Here is a 19083-nt window from a genome sequence, read left to right as displayed (position 1 = left end):
AAGACAAAAAACAAACCAACACACCTGATGGCCAGCATCTGGCAATAAACTTTAGCTAAGGCACTTCTCAGATAATGGTCACTCTGTAAGTACACACCACACAATAATGATGACCTTAGGCAAACCACCTCTCTAGGTCTCAGTTTTCTAATCTGTAAAATGAAGTGGTTGGACTAGATGACTTATAAGGTCTGTTCCAGATCTACATCTGATCCCATGACCTCCAGATTTTACTTGGCATTCTCAGATGACCAATCTCACCAGGCCTACATCTGAAGATTTCCAGTTTGACAAGAGTTGTCAGAACTTGGTCTAACCTTCGGGAACCCAGGGTCATTTCCACGTCATGAAGAGGCAAGGAGAAGGACTTTGACAGAAGAAACTTACACATCTACACACACGTGTGCATGTATATGCGTATAAAAATGTGAACATACACACATTCATATATATGCATTCATACATAAATACATATAAACACCTAGATACATACATACTATACACACACACACACACACACACACACACACACACAAAGATAATTCCAATCTCCTATACTCAGCAACTAAAACAATATTCCATTTAATAAAATTCTATATTAGTCTCTGGCAACAAATTACTGCAGTGGATAAAGTTTTAGTTCTTCTACCTGAAGGGTACTTGAGATGTGAATGAGTTGCCAGTGGTTTCCCTTCCTTTGCTCCTGATCTAGCCAATTTATTCAATATGTATTAATGGTCATAGTTCCCACCCCCAAAGAATTTGCCATCTAGTTGGCAGGCAGGGAAGATGGAATAAAATAGGTACAAACCTAAGTATGTTACAGTAAATGGTATGAGAAATACATAGAAGAGATGGAGGAAGGAGAGATGATTTCTGGCTGTGTCCTCTGCATGCTTGTCCTTATCGGACAAAGGTCTTTCTACTCCTGCCATCATGACAACCACCACCATAACTCTAACTCCTTCCTGGCAGCCAACTGCTTTGTGAAATTACAACGATTGAGACTGATCCTTTTGGCTGAGCGTTTTGATCTCTCTCAAAATGGAAATTCTCCAAGGAGGGTTCCTATTTTAAGAGATAAATGAGATTTATCTGGAATAACCTGGAACGTAGTAGGTTCTTAAACACTTGCTCCCCTCCCCTCTTTCACAGTCACTTAACTTCTTCCTGACTCAGCTTCCTCATCTGTAAAATAGGAATAGCACCTACCTCCCATTGTTGTGAGGCTAAAATAATGTCTATAAAGAACATTGTAAATCTTTAAGTATTACATAAACGTTAGCTATTACTCTTAGTTCAGTAGTGGTGTTGGTGGTAGTAGTAGTAGTAGTAGTAGTGGTAGTAGTAGTAGTGGTAGTAGTAGTAGTAGTAGTAGTAGTAGTAGTGGTAGTGGTAGTAGTAGTAGTAGTAGTAGTAGTAGTAGTAGTAGAAGTAGCACTATTACTCATGATCATAATAGAATTGTTACTGGATCTTATATCACAAATAGGCTTCTAAAGAGGTTTGGTCAAATGTTCTTTCTGGGGGGAAGAGGAAACTCATCAGCAAGCTTGCCAGCTACAAGCCAAGTTCCAATGACTCAGAGTTAGCAACCATTCTTTCCCAGTGCTCCTCAGCTTTAGCTTAGTTGGTTCACCTGATGTGGTCTGTGAAAGGCAGGGGATACATTCCCTGCCTAACATAAAGCTTTGCTACTTCTACAGTTGTCATCAGGCCTCTTGCCAGCCAAGCATTTTGTGACAAAAAATCCAAACCTGAGTGCTAAAGGTGAGCTGCTACCATGCAGGGTCAATCTTCAATATTTGAAATCAATTACTTCTGAAATTTGTGCTCAAAGGGTGAAGAAAAAGATAGAAGTGATCAATGCAACAGAGGTCAATGATTGAGAGTAGAGGGAAATACCCTGAAATGAGTGGAAGTGGCCACACTGAGCTAGGAGTATGAGAGGGTGATTGAGCATCCTGGAAAAGTCCAGGGCAGTCAAAAGCAGAGGGAGATGAAGTAAACCTTGGAAAATTGTACCTAAAATGGGCTATTTCCTCAGAAAAAGTTTTCTTCCATTCAAGTTTTAGAATTTTTTTTCCCCTTTTTCTGCGTGAAAAAAAAAAGCAATAAACAGCTTCCGCTAGAGAAACTAAGCTGTCTCAGGGCTTCAGAAGGGAAAAGAAAATATCAAGGCTCAGTACCTCCCACCCCTGCTGCCAGACAGGGATTCCCCTCAGAGGCCGTTATTACTTCCTGCATACAATAAATGGCAGCCTCTGGGTATGCTAGGTGACTGAGTATATCATACAATTAAGGATGTTATTAAATGCCCATTAAAATGTTTGACAGATGGATGGGTTTGGGATCTGAGACTGGTGAATACATTACCAGGCATGTATAGTTGAGGCAGGATGGTTACAAACAATGAAAGTTGTTTGTTCTAAAACAAATGGTTAACACTAAAATGAATTAAATGGATTTGGAACTATGCACCCAAAGTATCTAAATTGTCCCTCTACCCAAAGAGCTGAAGAAGGTGAAAAGGGTCTACATATACAAAAACATTTATAGCTGTTCTTTCTGTAGTGGCAAAGACCTGAAAACTAAGGGTGGGTCTATCAAATGGGGGAATATCTGAACAAATCACAGTATATGAATATAATGTAATAATATTGTACTGATAGGAAATGATGAAAGGAAAGTTCCAGAGAAACCGAGGAGTTGCATGAACCGATGTAGATGTAGTGAACAAAATCAGGAGAACCATCTAGATGGTGACAATCACATTATAAAAATAATGATTTTGAAAGACTTCAAAAATCTGATGGCAATGTAATGATCAACCATAGTTTGGGAGGACTGATAATGAAGCGTGTAGTTACCTCCTGACAGGGAGTCAATGTACTCAGGAAACAGAACAAGATAGAAATTTGGGGGCATGGCCAATAAAGAATTTGTTTTGCTTAACTATATATATATTTGTAACAAGGTTTCCCCCCAACACACACACACACACACGCGCGCGCGTGCACACACATACACACACACACTAAATAGAGGAAAGTGGGAGGGAGTGAAAATAAGTGCTTATTCATTTTTAAATTCAAAATTTAAATTTAACATGAATTTTAAGCTGAGGTGCTTGATTTTGGCAAAAGCATCTGGCAAACAGACTCAGTCTATCCAGCCAATAAAGACCATGAAGACTAACAGAAATCAGAGGTTTACCTCACCTGGTAGCAATGCTCAGGTGTGTGTCTGCCTGGAGATGGTGGTGGTAAGGACAAGGAGAAGCATTTTATAGTACCTACTATGTGCCAGGTGGGGCAGCTAAGTGGCACAGTGGATAGAGTGCTGGGCCTGGAGTCAGGCAAACTCATCTTATGAGTTGAAATCTGGCCTCAGATACTTACTAGCTGTGTGACTCTGGGCAAGTCACTGTAATGGGAGTTAAAAATCTTCCCCACCCATTAATAGGCCTCAGGTGGGGCTATTAAGGGAAGCTTGATTAAGGGAGGCTTGTTTTGTATGAAGACCTACAACTTTTGTTAACTGCTAATGAGGCACTGGGACTCTCAGACTCTAAAAAGTATGTGTGTATACATACATACACACAGACACATACACACATATTATGAGGTGAGGTTTTACTTTGGGGTTCAAATCATTAGAAGAGTGTTTGTGTGATTGAGCCAGAAGAGGAGTTAAGTAGCCCCACCTATCCCCCTTTGGAAACCTAGATGTTGGTGCTTCTCTATCTGGAAACAATGTATGTATTGTCTATGTTCAGACAGCTGGAAGCCCTGTCTGTTGGTCCTTCTGTTTGTAATTTCTGCTTGTATTTGCTCTGAAATTCAGGGTGCTGACTTTTTCCCCTGAACTAAGTGAATGATATATGTGCCTGATTAAAGTAAAACTGTTTACCCCTTTTAAGGTTGCTTTCCAAAGGAAAACAGACCTAAGAACCTGTGCAGCAGACCTTCCTGTGTATGCCAGGGTGCCTACTGTTACAGTCACTTAACCCTGCTTGCCTCAGTTTCCTCGTCTGTAAAATGAGCTGGAAAAGGAAATAGCAAACCACTCCAGTATCTTTGCAATGAAGACTCCAAAAGAACTTAAGCAGAGTTGGATATGACTGAAATGACTGAGCCACAACAGTGTGTGCTGGGCACTATGGTAAGTTCTTTACCTCAAAATGTGAGGTAGATAAAATATGTGCTATTATTACTGCCATTTTACAGTTGAGGGAACTGCAATAAACAGAGGTTAAGCAACATGCCCAAGGGTTATACAGCTGGTAAGTATCTGAGGCTGGATTTGAGCTCTAACACTCTATCCTAGCTTCCTGGTGGTAGTGGGAGACTCCATCAGTCAGTGAGGCAGGGTGATGTTATGGCAGTGCATAGCTCATATGAGATGGATATGGAGGTTTACTAGATCTTGGAGGGCATGGAATTCATGTTGATAAGGGTATCAGGGTCTTTGTTGTTCACCCTTTGTTTTCAGAAAGGATCAATGTCATTCATCATGATGTCGGGATCAGGGTACAGTGTGATTGATTGTGACTGATCAGTCCAAGACATCACCTATAATCCACTATTTTACTATCAGGGTCTTCAGTGTCTCTAACAATGAGAGGACAATGAGAATGGAAAAGGAGAGGAGGGCTAGGAGACAGACTGTGGGGGGAAAGCCTGGAGATATGGATATGGTAGAAAGAGTCAGAGGTCAGAACAGATAGATACTCGCTGAAGTTCTTTCCTGCTACAGATTTTGTGATTCTAAGAACTCCTAGAGTTCTTCTAAGCCACCTAGCTCCTCGTGCCTTTCATTAACTTTCTTAGGCCAACACTAACTCAACTGTCAATTCTCTGAGACTAAATGAGAGGATCACTGTTGCCCAGTCTGAGTTGTGACTTTAATATAAAAAACAGCAGCTTACATTATAATTGGTGCTTTAAAGTTTATTATTGCTAACCCCAAATTTTATATAACACTTTGAGATTTGCAGAGTGCTTTTAAAAGCCCCTTCTCCACAGCAATCCTGAGAAATAAGTAATGTAACTAATAGTATTCCCTCCGTCTTATAAATGAGGAAACTGAGGCAGAGATATTAAAGTAACTTCTTAAAATACTAGGGTCTCAGAATTAGTAAGTTACAGGGCCAGGACTGGAACCTAGATAGTGTCAATTTCCTCACCTGTGCAAGGGGGAAAAGAATACCTGTAGTATCTATCTCAGTGATCCTCAACTGAGTCCAGTGGTTTTCATTTCTTTTAGGATCAGATACAAATTCTCCTCTTATTATATAAAGTCCTTCACAACCTGATCTTAACCCACCTTTCCAGGCTTATTATAATTACTCTGCCTTGTGAATTCTTCACGGCAACCAAACTGGTTCTCTTTTCGCTCTTCACACATGACCTTCCATCTCCATCTATGCTTTTGTATAGGCTGTCCCCTTATATCTGAACATGCCTGCTCCTCACTACCATCTCTTATATCCTTAGTTGTCATCAAAGCTCAGTTCAGACACCGCCTTCTAAATGAAATCTTTCCTGAGTCACTCACTACTACTGCCTAGCCTAAAAAATTACCTTGTATTTATTTTATGTGCATGTTTCCTCCTATAGAATGTATTCTCCATAAGGGCAGAAACCTTTATTTTTGTCTTTGTATTTCCAAATGACTAGAATATAATATGAATTAATAAATTTTTGTTAATAGATATTCATGTCACCTCCATCCCCACCCCCCAACAAAAGCTACTTTCAGGAAAAGATCTGATAAATTCATTCACGATGAATTACAAATAAATGCAAGGCTTAATGTATCATCTCTTCCAGGGACATTTGTGCTTTTTTAAAAGGTTCTTGGGCCATTGAATCTCCTGTGGTAGAATTTTTCAACATAAACAAATTGATCTGGAGGGAGGGAGGAGAGGGTTTTTCCTGAGCCTAAACCCTATAGGAGAGTCTGGCTTTCAGTTGTAGATTTGCTTAAAAGATAGAAGGTCATCTTAAGCACCAGATATTTTAGCTAATCATTTACTTCCTCGTCAATAAGAGGTCAGACTAGGTACATGAATCTCTCTCTAAGGTATTTTTTCTTTTATTTTTGGTGTCCACAGAGAACATGGTCTCTGGCCTGTAAATAATTACACATGGTGCCCAATATAGTAGCAGGTCACAAAGATCTCAGTAGTAGAAAGATGCTCAATGAATTTCTTAAATATTTCAAGATGTCAGTGAACCTTCATTTACTAATGCTAGGCCTATAATTCTAGACTATAGAGAAAAAATAACAATTCCCCAGTCCCCAAATCTGAAATTTTATTATTCAACCTTTCACCTGTCCTGCCCGTAACACAACCAAGGAGCTTATTCACTCTGGATATTCCCATTTTGCCATAAAAGAGGATGATTTTCTGACACTAAAAAATATTATTCTCCACAAGTTATGTGTTTTTGCAGCCTCTCTCAACCTTTGCTTGACTATCCAAGAGTCTGGATAGCAATAAAAACAATCCTCTGAGTCAAGTATCCTCATCTTACCAATGAGGAAACCAAGGTTCAGGGAGGTTAAGTGACTTCCTTGGGGTCACAAAGCCAATACAAACTCAGCAGTCAATGAAGCCAGGAAGGTGTGTGTTGATTCATTTTAAGTTTCTACTCATTTACAAGATCTCACAGACTGATTCATGTCGAAAATTTTTGCCTTGTGGACCAACAATGAGAATTGATTGTGTCAGGTTTATCAGAAATGAAAACTACTAAACCTTAACCATGTTTCAGGACTAGCTAAAACTGTGTCAAGCAATTACAAAAGGCTCCCTGCCTTCTTCCTCATTCCTGTAGGCCTTACTGGCTAGATCACTCATTTTGACATTTGATCACATGCCACCTCGTACTGAGGGTTTAATTTCTATCCTCACTGAGGGAGATTTAATTCTACTAAATCTGATAGGGCAGATATCAGTATCACGTGGGTGCTAATTCTTGGCCTTGCCTGAACAACGACACATCCACGTTGCTTTATCGCTACAATTTGTGGTTCTTAATCCTTTTCAAGAATAAAGATGCTTTTTTGACATTAAAAAAATTTCACAAACCTTCACAGAATGGCACTGAGAAAATACAAAATGACATAGCTAATATGATGTCATTTTTGTTTTCAATTCATTTCCATTTTTTATATCAGTTTCATACATTTGAAAAAAGAATCTCTCATGCCTATTTTGCTAGTGCTAAAGGTCAAAATTAACAAGTGCAGCACACATTTGGATTTGGGGACTCCTTGAGATAACTTTCTCCCCCTCTCTACATACCTCTGGGAATGAGGGCCTCCAGATTAGGAACTAGCTATTCTAGATTCCTTTTATATTGTCCCAGGGTTGATCTTTCTCCAGGGATCCAATCATCTCCTTCTTTCCTCTCAAGGGTCTTCATTCAGGTTCTCATTTTACTCCTTGAGAAGTTTCTTCTCATCTTTCCTATAGAGAGAGCTAACTAGCAATGCAGATAGAGCACTGGGCGTGGAGTGAAGAAGATCCAAGTATAAATCCAGTCTCAGATACTTACTAGCTATGTGACCCTGAGCAAGTCACTTAACTGATGCTTGCATCAGTTTCCCCAATTATAAAATGGGGATAATAATAGCCTCTATGTCCCAGGAGTGTTGTAATGATCAAATGAAATAGCATTTGTAAAGCCTGGCACATAGTAGGTGCTATACAAATGTTTATTCCCTTCCAAATAAGATAATGTTTGGCATTTAATAACTGCCTTTTTTTTCCTTCCCCTGAGTTTGTTTTCCGAGATGGGAGGGATAAAAAAAATGGATAAGAAAAATGGTAGAGATTTTCCCTTTTTCAGGCAGACTTTAATGGGTCATTTAATAAATCATCCTAGCTCCTTGTGGTTGCTATTAGTGGTGGTAGGGATGCTTTTTTTAATACTTCAAATGCTGTTCTTATTTCTTTGTTCACTCATTTCTGTGGAACCCATTCACTATACACATGGCCAAATGTTGAGTGTGGTGCATTGCAAAGAACAACGGACTGGGTGGGACTAAAATTACCTGGTTCCTGTTTCAGTTGTCACACACTAGCTGTGTGACTTTGGGCCAGTCATTTCTCCTCTCTCATGCTCCTTCCAGCTCTACCATTCTATAATTCTGTGCTTCATCTCTACTCCACACATAATCACACTACCACCAACTTTCAATCAACTATTCCTCATGCATATGGTCTAGTGAAAGAAAAACAGACAGGAGAACCAAGAGAAAGGTTTTTGAGCAGCTATGCCACTACATTACCTTGGCAAAGGCATGCAGACAAAACTAGGTTTCTTTCTTCATGTTAAAAATGGGGATGACAATGTTGGTCTCCACTTCCTTTAGGGATGACTGTTGTGAGGTTGAAATGAGGTCAGGTGTGAAAATATTATGCAAAACAAAAAGCACTCAAGTATTTATTCAATCTTAAAGGTACAATCATGAGAAACCACTAGATTTGGAATGAGATACTTGAATTTGAAACCCCAATCTGATACATAATAATTATCCATAAAGTTTGGTGAAATAACATGTAAAGTGCTCCAAAAACTTTAATGTGATGCACAGAAATGCTATTAAAATGTAATATGACATTATTGTTACTATTATGTCCCTATGGCATCAATAAGTCACCTCCCTGGTTTGAGCTGCCCATACATTATCTACAAAATGGCTATACCTGCAGTACTTCACAAGATTGCTACAAGGATCAATTAAGATGATGTATAGGAAGTGCTTTGCTAACTCTAAAGGGTTATCTAAATGCAAGTTGTCATCATCATCATCATCATCTGTAAAATGAGAAAATTGGACTTTTGAAGGTCTCTTCTACCTCTAAATTTTATGATCTGATGATTGTTAGATGTCGTCTTGTCCAACTCTCTTACTTTTAGTGATAAGAAAGCTGAGTCCACAGAGGGGAGATGCCTTACCTCAAAACACACAGAGCTATTGATAATCCTAGGCTAAAACTCAGATACCATGAATTTCAGTGTCCTGCTGTACTCATACCAAACATCCTTATGGAAAGCAGAGTCCAAGTGCATGTTTTTATTATCTCATAGTGAATTTTATTTCCACCACTTTCATCATTCTTTATGTAATTGTTTTTCAATGTTACTGAACCAACATTCTTTGTTAGGGAATTATCCAGTTAGTCAGAGAACTGCATTAGAAGGTGTTAATTCTACAATTGGTTGGTTTTTTTTAAAGAGAATGAGAAAGAAAAATGTAAATGAATGTTTGCATCTGAAGACAATGGTGTGAACAGGATTTTAAATCAAATGGCATACTATAGAACAGTTAGTATGAGGACAGGGCTGTAGCAGATGAGGTCACATGGATAAAGTATTAGATGAAATTGAAACACTGCTAGAGGAAAAGTTCAATGCAGAAAGCTACATGTGGATTGATAAATCTAAGTCAATATTATTACTGGAATGAAAAATGTATTTGGGTGCTGCCACAAGACACAAGCTCTTGTTTTCATTTCTACAATTTCTGGCTTGGGTTCATCCCACAAAAAAGCACTCAGCAATAAGCTAAAAACTACGGGGAGCTTAGGGAAGAGAAGTGATTAATAAATTCCAAAAGCTTCAAAAGAATTTCTTCCTAGCACAAAAAAAAAAACCACGACATAAAATAACACAGATTGTATCTGTTAGCAGTTAAGTGGAAACAAAGCACCGAAATTAGATGGTAATTTATAACACTGCATCTTAATTTTTTAAATTGTAAATCAGGAGGAGAAGATATTTATGACCAGAAAATATTCTGGCATCTATTTAACACAAACATGGCCTTTCTCTATTTCCATGGAAATGAAGGTCACATCAACTCTCAGCCCATTCAAATATCTGATTGGAGAAAAATCCAAACAGGAAAAGGAGTGATCAGAGGGCAGCATAATCCCTCCCCCCCCCTGCCCTTTTGGACTTTGAACTTGTTCAACCCTCTTGGTTTATGAAAAGGCACCCAGAAGGGCCAAGTTTCACTATTCTAGAATTACCATTTATGTTTTCACTTACGAAAGAATGGAATACTGATGTAAAATATTAAACACAATGTTAGCAAAAAATCTATAGCGACATACTGAAAATATTCTGCACTATAGTCAGGTTGGATTTATACCAGGGTTCATTTAATATGAGGAAAACTGTAAACTTACTAGTCCATATTAGTAACAAAGAAAATAACATGATTATATTAACAAATGTCAAGCATTCTTTCATGATGAAAGCAGTAGGAAGCATAGGAATAAATGGACTCTTCCTTAATGTGGTGCTCTAAGACTCAGCACTATCTGTAATGAAGAAATACTAGATGCCTATCTAATAATATCAGGAGTAAAACAAGGATATCAGTTATCATCATTATTATTTGATATAGTTCTAGAAATGCCAACTATAGCAGTAAGTCAAGGAAAAGAAACGAGGAATAAGCATAAAGCAGAAAAAAAATCACTTTTTATAGATAATATGATGTTGGCCACCATGCTTCAGCTGTCTTCTTCTTCTGCCTCTATGGTCCCCCTTTTCCATTAGTGAGTTCTTCCCAGACTCTCTGTTTTCAGTAAGGGCTCAGAACAGTTCTGTTTCACTCTCTAGACTTTGCCACAATGCATCTAGTGGACACTTTTCCTTCTCCCTCACTATTTGACAAAAACTGTTTGGAAAATGGTCTAGGAGAAAATAGGCATATAACCATATTATCACACTGTATACTAAAATAAGCTCCAAAAGGATACGTGACCCAGCTATAAATAGTCATAAACAAATTAGAGGCGCAAGGAAGGAGATAACGTTCACAACTATAGACAGGAAAAGAGTTCTTGACCAATGAAAGAATTCAGAGGATCATAAGAATAAAAGTGGACTATTTTAATTACAATAGAATTAAAAAGCCTATGTACAAATAAGATCTATTATATCAAAATTGGGTAGGAAAAATTCTTGGAGCACAATTCTCTGACCTGATATCCAAGATATGTAGGGAATTTATATAATACTAAATTTATATAATACTAAAAGCCATTCCAGGATCCTGAAAAGGATCTCAAAAGGAGAAATGCAAGTTCTTATCAATAATATGAAAAACCGCTCCAATTCATTAGTGATAAGAGAAGTTAAATTTAAAACACCTTCACATCTATCAGATTAGTTAAGATGACCAAAATGGGAAATTATAATTCTACCAATGGAAAACAAACAATACTGTACTGTTGGCAAAATTGTGAAGTCATTCAATCATTATCTAGAAAGCAACTGGAATTATACTCAAAATAACATTAAACTGACCGTATGATAGCAGTATGAGTCATATTACAAAGAGATTGAAAACACAAGGAAAAGATCTATATGTATAGAAAATAGTTAAAGTTGCACTTTTTGCTAAAAGCAGGAACTAGTAACTAAGTGGGTAGTCATCATTTGGGAAACGGCTAAACAAATTATGCATAAGAAATGATGAAAGGGATTGATTCAGAGAAATGTAGATTGATGGACAGTGAGTAGATCAAGGAGAATTATTTTTTCCTTGAGTACAACAGTGTATAAGGCAACTCTGAGTGACTAAAGAACTTTGATCAATGAAGTAATTAAAACTCATGACGAAACATCCCAATCAGTTCATTTCAGAAAAGTGACAGACTGAACACACATCATGGCATACATTTTCAGATGCCACCAATAAAAAACAAGTTTGTTTTGCTTGACTATACTTATTACAAGAGAGGGCTTTTATTTGGGGAAGGAGACTCATGCAGTGATGCAAAGAAACAAAGAGAAAAGGAAATAGCCAATGAAATTAAAAAAAAAAAAACAGGTCAGAAAAGAAATAAGGTCAGAATAGACCACAGACAAGGTATTCTTAGTACTACCATGTTAAATTTGGCATACACTTAAAAACAAGCTGTATATACCAGTCATGGTTTCATATGCAATCCTCTTTTCCTCCTTTATTTGTATATGGACATTTCTATATTTACTGACAAATGTTAAGCTCACAATGAAAAAAATAGAGAAATAAACATGTGTATGTGTGTGTGTAATGAGACAAAAGCTCCTGCAACCCACAGAAGTTGGTTTCAGGGCCAGACACCCCAAATCTCTTGATCTTATTGGAAGGATATTTACATCATCCTTGGGCAACAGCCATCTTCTGTATTTGGATAAGCCAGTTAATGGTCACTTTTGTTCACCATCCTAATGACAAAGTGGTCTTCTTCTGAACCCCACTTCTTTTCTAATTGCTTCTGCTATAGAACACTAAAAGAAATGGACAGGAAAACAGAAGGGGGGAGATAATATTGGAGAGGTAGAGGGCTCCTGTCCATTACCTCCAATTCCCTATTGCCAAATCAAGTCCCAAACTTCCTTTACCTTGAAATTCAATGCCTTATGAAATTTCACCCTACCCCTATGTCAGTAATTCCCAAACTAGGCCTTTCAGTTCCTGTAGGTGAATTCTCTTACTCTTGTCCCTATGTGCTAGGCTCATTCTTTTTTTGTGAATGTGCATCCCTCAAAAGAACAGCCCTCCTTGGAGAGAGATTAGCACAGAAAAGGGACATACAAAACTATAGTCAGTGATTTTTTTCTTTAGGCTCCTGGTTCTTCAATGTACCTAGAATATTTAACTACAGTCCTTCTTCACCAACACTCATAGGGTTTCCTGACCTTTTCCAGTTTGGGAAACATCTGTAATATAGTACAAGAAAAAGAATTCTCTCTTTCTTACACTGACTCACTCACACATACACATACACAAACACACACACACACACACACACACACACACACACACACACTTTCTCTCTCTCTCTCTCTCTCTCTCACACACCTTTTAATATCTCTGACACATTTCTTCTATCCTTTGATCAGCAACTCCATGATCACCACTGGTGTGAACACCCCTCTTAGTAGGGTGTTATGCAAACTTATATGCCTTAATAGATGGTCATAGGGAGTTTCTGTGACCCCCCCCAAAATTGTCACTTGCTGGCCAACCTCTGGTGGTATGCCTTCCTGAAGTTAGCTAGATTAGTCTTCTGTTGACAGACACACACTGTCCACTCCTGAGCCTATACCTGAAATCCTTCCAGCTTAATAGAAGCTGTCAACTTGGCATTGTCTTAATCAATCAACAAGTATTTCTTAAGAATCCAGCATGTGCCAGGCACCATGCCTAGGTGCCAAAGACACAAATACAATGAATGAAACAATCCTTTCTCACCAAGAGCTTAGAAGATTACATTCTAATGTAATGAGACAACAAATACATATGTAAGGATATACAGAATCAACATGAAGAGATTAAATGCAAATAAATACAAAGTAGTTGAATAGAAGGTGTATTGAGGGGGAGGGATCAGGAAAGGCTTCAGGAAGAGAGGAATGGGGGGGATTCAATAGACACATTTATGTACAAATTTCTTATGAAGGTATGACCTCTCCTACTAATTCAATCCCCTTGGGTTCTCCCCTTTCAAAACTATATGAAGATATCAATTACTCATGAAAGCTTAAACTGTTCCTCAGAATGAAAATTCTCTAATGTTAGATTCAAAGCCTTAAGAAGGAATTTAGTACTATGATTTTAGAGTCAGAAGGGACCTTAGAGTGGTAAGGCCAAATTCAAATAGAAATGGAGGCTTCTGAAATGTATATAAGGATTCCTGTGGGCTATGTATTGACTTAGAAAACTACTTATTAATATTATTCATGTTTTACTGTGTTTCTAATTATTTTGTTAAATATTTACCGATTCCATTTTAATTTCACACGGTGCTGCAGAGTGCTATGCACTGCATGTTCTATGTGCTGGATATCTCTGGCTTTGAGATTTGGTCCAAAAAGGAAGCCAAACATGACAGTTTTTTATAAACATATTTCTATGAATAAACACCAATTAGTAGGTCCTCATCTCTTTCTTTTCTATTTCATGTATCACAATGAGGACACAATGAGGACATTAAGTAGATTGATGCCAGACTGGTAAAGTGATTCACATCATCACAAGGAGAAACGCTCTCCTCTTTTTGGACCATAACAGAGTTGCAGAGCCAGTAATTAAGGAAGAATAAAGGAGCCCACGAGGTAGCACAGTGGATAGAGCTCCAGGTCTGGAATCAGGAAGGCTCATCTTCCCAAGTTCAAATCTGGCCTCAGACATTGACTAGTTGTGTGACCCTGGACAAGTCACTTAAATGTTGTTTGCCTCAGTTTCCTCATCTGTGAAATGGACTGAAGAAGGAAACATCCGAATCAGTATCTGTGCCTTGAACAAACTGAGGCTCAGAAATTAAGTGACCTGTCCAGGGTCATATAGCTGATAAGAATCAGAAGTGAGATACAAACCCAAATATTCTTTGATTCCAAGTACAGTTGTATTTGCTCTTGAAAGGAGGGAAACATCTTTTGGACATAGTGTTTCCCCAGCTAGAGACATGAACCCAGGGATGTGCTGGTAAATATCTAACAAAACATTAGAAGGGGATATACACAAGATTTAATCTGCATTATTAATATTTTCTCCCTTTCCTTAAGTGAGAGTAGTGGCATCAAACTCAAAAAGAAACTAGGCCATTAAACTGCAGCAGCTCCTTGACTGAGAAAATCACATATTAACATAATCTGTGTTCTATTCTTATTTATTTCACTACCTTTCCCCTAATTACATTTTAATCTGGTTCAGGCTGCAGTCTGAAGTGTTGCTAGCTGCCTATTTGACACTTTTGGTCTAGATAATCAACAAGGAGATAAATCAGGTTTGTAGTGTTTGCTGATTTCCAAGGTATAAATTCTCACACTAAAAATTTAACTATGGCAATTTAATTTAACTAGCTGGCTCTAGCACATCCCTCTATGGACACCTTCTTTCCAGTATTGAGAGGTGTCTACCTTCTAGTTGGTGCAAACTGTTACTAAGGGAAATCATTGTAGAGCTAGAAGGGACCTATGTCCCTTCAAGTCAAGAGAAGTCATTTATAAGAAAATATACAGGTAATAAGGATTACCACCAAGATCTGGATCCAGATTCTACTCCTTCTACCAAACCATGCTATCTCTCCACTCAAACCTAGGGCAATTTAAGCAGATGGATGTGAAGTTATATTCCAAGGGGTAGCTATTGACAGCCTGTGAAGTACTCATAGATTATTCTGTTAATACCACCACATCTAAGTTAAAGATAAGACAGAATTCCCAAACTCATATTTCTGGGTTAACATTAGCCCCAAGACAGGCACTGATACCTCAGTGCTCCTTCCCCAACACCACAGTTCCAAGGTTCAGTACATGACTAGGTACAACTGGTTCCTTTCTCCTACAGATTTGTCTTCTTAATGGAAATCGTTGATCACCAAGGTGATATAAATTAATCTCTTAAACTGTATAGCTCTGACCTTGGCTCTTTAGGTCTTCCCCATTCATAGCCATGAAAAGAGTACATCAGGTTCAGAATTAAAATCTCTACCAAAGACAAACTCAATTCATTCAGAACAGTTGGTGGTCCAGATCTCCCATAGTCTCAAGCCCAAGAACTTCACCTTCTAGTCCATATTCATCTTTCATGCAAACTCTTCTTTCAGAATCACTCTCATTTGTAGAGCCTGCATGCTCTCAGTCTGTTTTTCCTCACTCCCCTCCTTTTGTATCCATGGCAATTTTTACCTAGAGAAGCCCTGGACAAAAAGCAGCAAGGTTGATCTTTTCCTATGTATCAAATTCTGGCAAACCAGAGGTCTTTGAGGTCACAATGAATATAATATCATAAAATTTCTCCCAGCATCCTTTATTTTAACTTCAAGCATTTATTGAGCACTTAATAGCTATCCAGACTTAGACAGAAGACAATAAGGGACAATATAGTCATAAGCTACCCTTCTCATGACAAGTCATTGTTTTTTAAAATCTAATTAAAATTTTGCAAATCATTTGTTATATGATACCCCATCCTCAGATTTTTCTAAGGTACTTTGTCTGTGTGGCTCCCTACTTGCATCATACTTAACCATGTCCATGTAATATAGCATCTCTTTCCCTTACCCCATCCCCAAATGTAGTAGGAAATAAGCTTCTTGAAGGTCAAGATTATATTATATCACTTTTATATTCAAATGTACAATACCCAGCAGTATGCCTTCTGTATATGTTATAGACACTTAATGAATTAATGAAAAAAATGGGAATTATCCTTGGGTAATTGTCACTTTTTAAATTTATGTTAAATGGTATGTGTTCTAGAGGAATTTATAAATTGGGTTGAGAGATAAAAATTAAAAATAAAAACAATAAAAAAGAAGCATGCTAATAGAATGAGATTCACTGTCATGTATTTAAAGATAGTAAAGTTCTATCTTCCCTCTTCCTCTCCATTCCTACTATCCCTATACTCCTCAAGACAAACTTTCATCTCTGTCTCACAGAATGACAAAATTGGAAGGAATTTCAGGAAGTCATCTGTCTAATCCAACCCATAGCAGTGCTGGCACTTGCCTCTAGAACATCCTTACTCAAAGACCATACAGTCTTTACTTGAAGACTTCTAGTGACTCTTTAACACTCCAGTGGCATCCAGTTCCCCTTTTGGACAGCTCCAGTTGTTAGGAAGCTTTTCTTTACTTGGGACTGAAATGATCTATCCATTGCTGCTAGTTTTGCCCTTTGGGGGCAACAAGAAAAAGAATCAAGCCATTTTCCCATATGATGGCTCACTGGATACTCCACATAGAATTTTACACAGAGCAGGTGCTTAGAGTATTTGTTGAATTGAAGACAGCTACAATGTCTCCACTAATTGTTTTCTCCTCCAAGCTAAATAAACACCCTTAGTTTCTTTGAGCAACCTTTCCATCAGATAATTAATTTCATGGCTCCTCAAAATCCTGGTGATTATTCTCTGGTTGCTCTTTCAGCTTAACATCCTTCCTAAATAGGATGAACACACTAGACTGCAGTGGAGTAACCGGGGTAAGACCTGTGCCTAAACACTACGTCTCTTTCATGTAAAGCCCACCTTGACTTTTTTAGATGCCATGCTGCGCTGATGACTCATAATGATTTTTTTTTCACTAAAATGTTCCTTCTCTCCCTCTCCCCCTCTAAATCATGTTACACCCCATCACCAGATAAAAAATTCTAAAACTCTAAAATCTCTTTGAATTAAGGAAGGACTCTTTCCTTTGTTTAACTTTCCAAGAAATTTTGAACCATTTTAACTTCATCTCTACTATGGTCCTCTGAGGCTTTCCATTCTATTCCCAGATCACAATATGCTAAGGATGCTTGGGTAGCCCAGGTCAGCTCACATATCATGTCCTCTATAAAGCCGGGCCTCACTGATGCCAATTCTAGTTGATTGTCTCTCCACTGAATTCCAAAATGCACAATTAAGCTCTTAAGTACTTAAATATGTCTGGTATTGTTTTCTTATTGTTTCAAACGTATAAAACATTCCCAGAGAGTTTGGGAACTCCCTTAAGGCAGGATCGTCTGTGTGTCCCATCACCTACAGACCTAATAAAATACTAGATAGTAATCACTCTATATTTCTTTTCTTTTTTTTATTTAGTATTTAATTCACTCTACATTTCAAAGCACTTCCATATTCTTTTGGCTTCCTTCAAGTTAGAGATAAAATTCCAGCATTTATCAGAGAAGCCTTTCCTTATCCCTCTTAATTCTAGTGCCTTCCCTCTGTCCATTATTTACAATTTTTCTTTATGTAACTTGTTTTGCACGTAGCCATTTACATGTTGTCTCATACATTAGATGTAAACTACTTGAGAGCAGAAATTGTCTTTTACATTTCTTTGTATCCCCAGCACTTAGCATAGTGCCTGACAGATAGCAGGCACTTTAAATGTTTGATGGATTGACTGACATCGTTCCCTTTTAAGAAAAAGCATTACTGTCTTGTTTGGGGATAACATTGTTCTCATTACATTGTCCTGTAATACTAATGGGTTTCATCTGTGATTCGTAGGTATTCAAAATGAATCTCCACAGCACAGCAATCACCTAGGAGAAAACCAGTGGGTGGAGAACACATGTATTGTCCAGATTACAGCATGGGATCAGATAAACAGCCCACTGATTTAGTCTGTCAGGACATATATCTTGGACAGACACTGCACATGAACAATGAAATGAGCCCAGAAGAGAAGAGATTTGGGAAAATTGCACAGTGTTTATAATGATCCCATGGGCTCATTGATTGAAAGTCCCTTTTTTCAACAGCAATATTCTTCTGGTGATATATCATAGCTATGAATCATGGAACATCATGATCTTTTGAGAATCAATTTCCGGTGACTCAATGGATGATGGCGAAATATCCATTGGATGTCAGTAGGCCTGAGGATATTAGCATGCAAGAAGCAGATAAAAAGGCATCAGGGATATGCATGACAAGTCAAGTAGGTGATCTGGACAAAGGCTAACAGAAGAACGGTCAGAGTGTGTTGCACTGGTATTCATGACATATTAAGAGATGTAGAAGAAGGCTTCTAGCACTGAGTAGATCTTTGTAAGATTCATGGAAGGGCATAAGGAAGAATTACACAGGATGAGTCAGTAGAGAAACTGATGAGAGCATCAAGATCAAGCTTAATATTGGTACAACCTTAAGGGAAAAGGGAGGAAAGATGACAAAGGAATAAAAATAGTACTAGTCCACCTTCTAATTAATATGGCAGATATAAAGTTAGTATATAAAACAGTTAGTACTCCTTATCCTTCCAAAGTCAGAAGGGCTAAGCTTCTTTTCCCTCCTAACCCTCTGCTTCTCTCCCCTTTCCCATTATTACTGCTTTCATAGGAGATCCAAAGAGCATTGAAGTTTTGCTCATTTTCAACAATGGTCTTCCTACTACCCTGTGTCAGCTTTAGGAAAGGATCGTAGCTGAATTTCAAGCTGGAAGGAACCTTAGAAATCATCCAGTCCAATCACCTCATTTTTAAAATGAGGAAACTGAGACCCAGGGAGGTTAATTCACTTTTTGAAGGTTATACAGATGGTAAATGAGAGAGACTGGCTTTG

The 19083-nt window shown here is 38.0% G+C and overlaps 1 protein-coding gene across 2 annotated transcripts in view; it reads right to left on the bottom strand.

The window, feature by feature from the left end:
* Positions 1–19083, bottom strand: part of RBP1 (retinol binding protein 1) — a 46378-nt gene that overhangs the window by 24852 nt on the left and 2443 nt on the right. The gene's annotated exons all lie outside the window — the stretch shown is intronic.

This window comes from Notamacropus eugenii, chromosome 5 (assembly GCF_028372415.1).
Source record: "Notamacropus eugenii isolate mMacEug1 chromosome 5, mMacEug1.pri_v2, whole genome shotgun sequence".
Classification (NCBI taxonomy): Eukaryota; Metazoa; Chordata; class Mammalia; order Diprotodontia; family Macropodidae; genus Notamacropus; species Notamacropus eugenii.
This window is presented reverse-complemented; position numbering and strand designations above follow the sequence as displayed.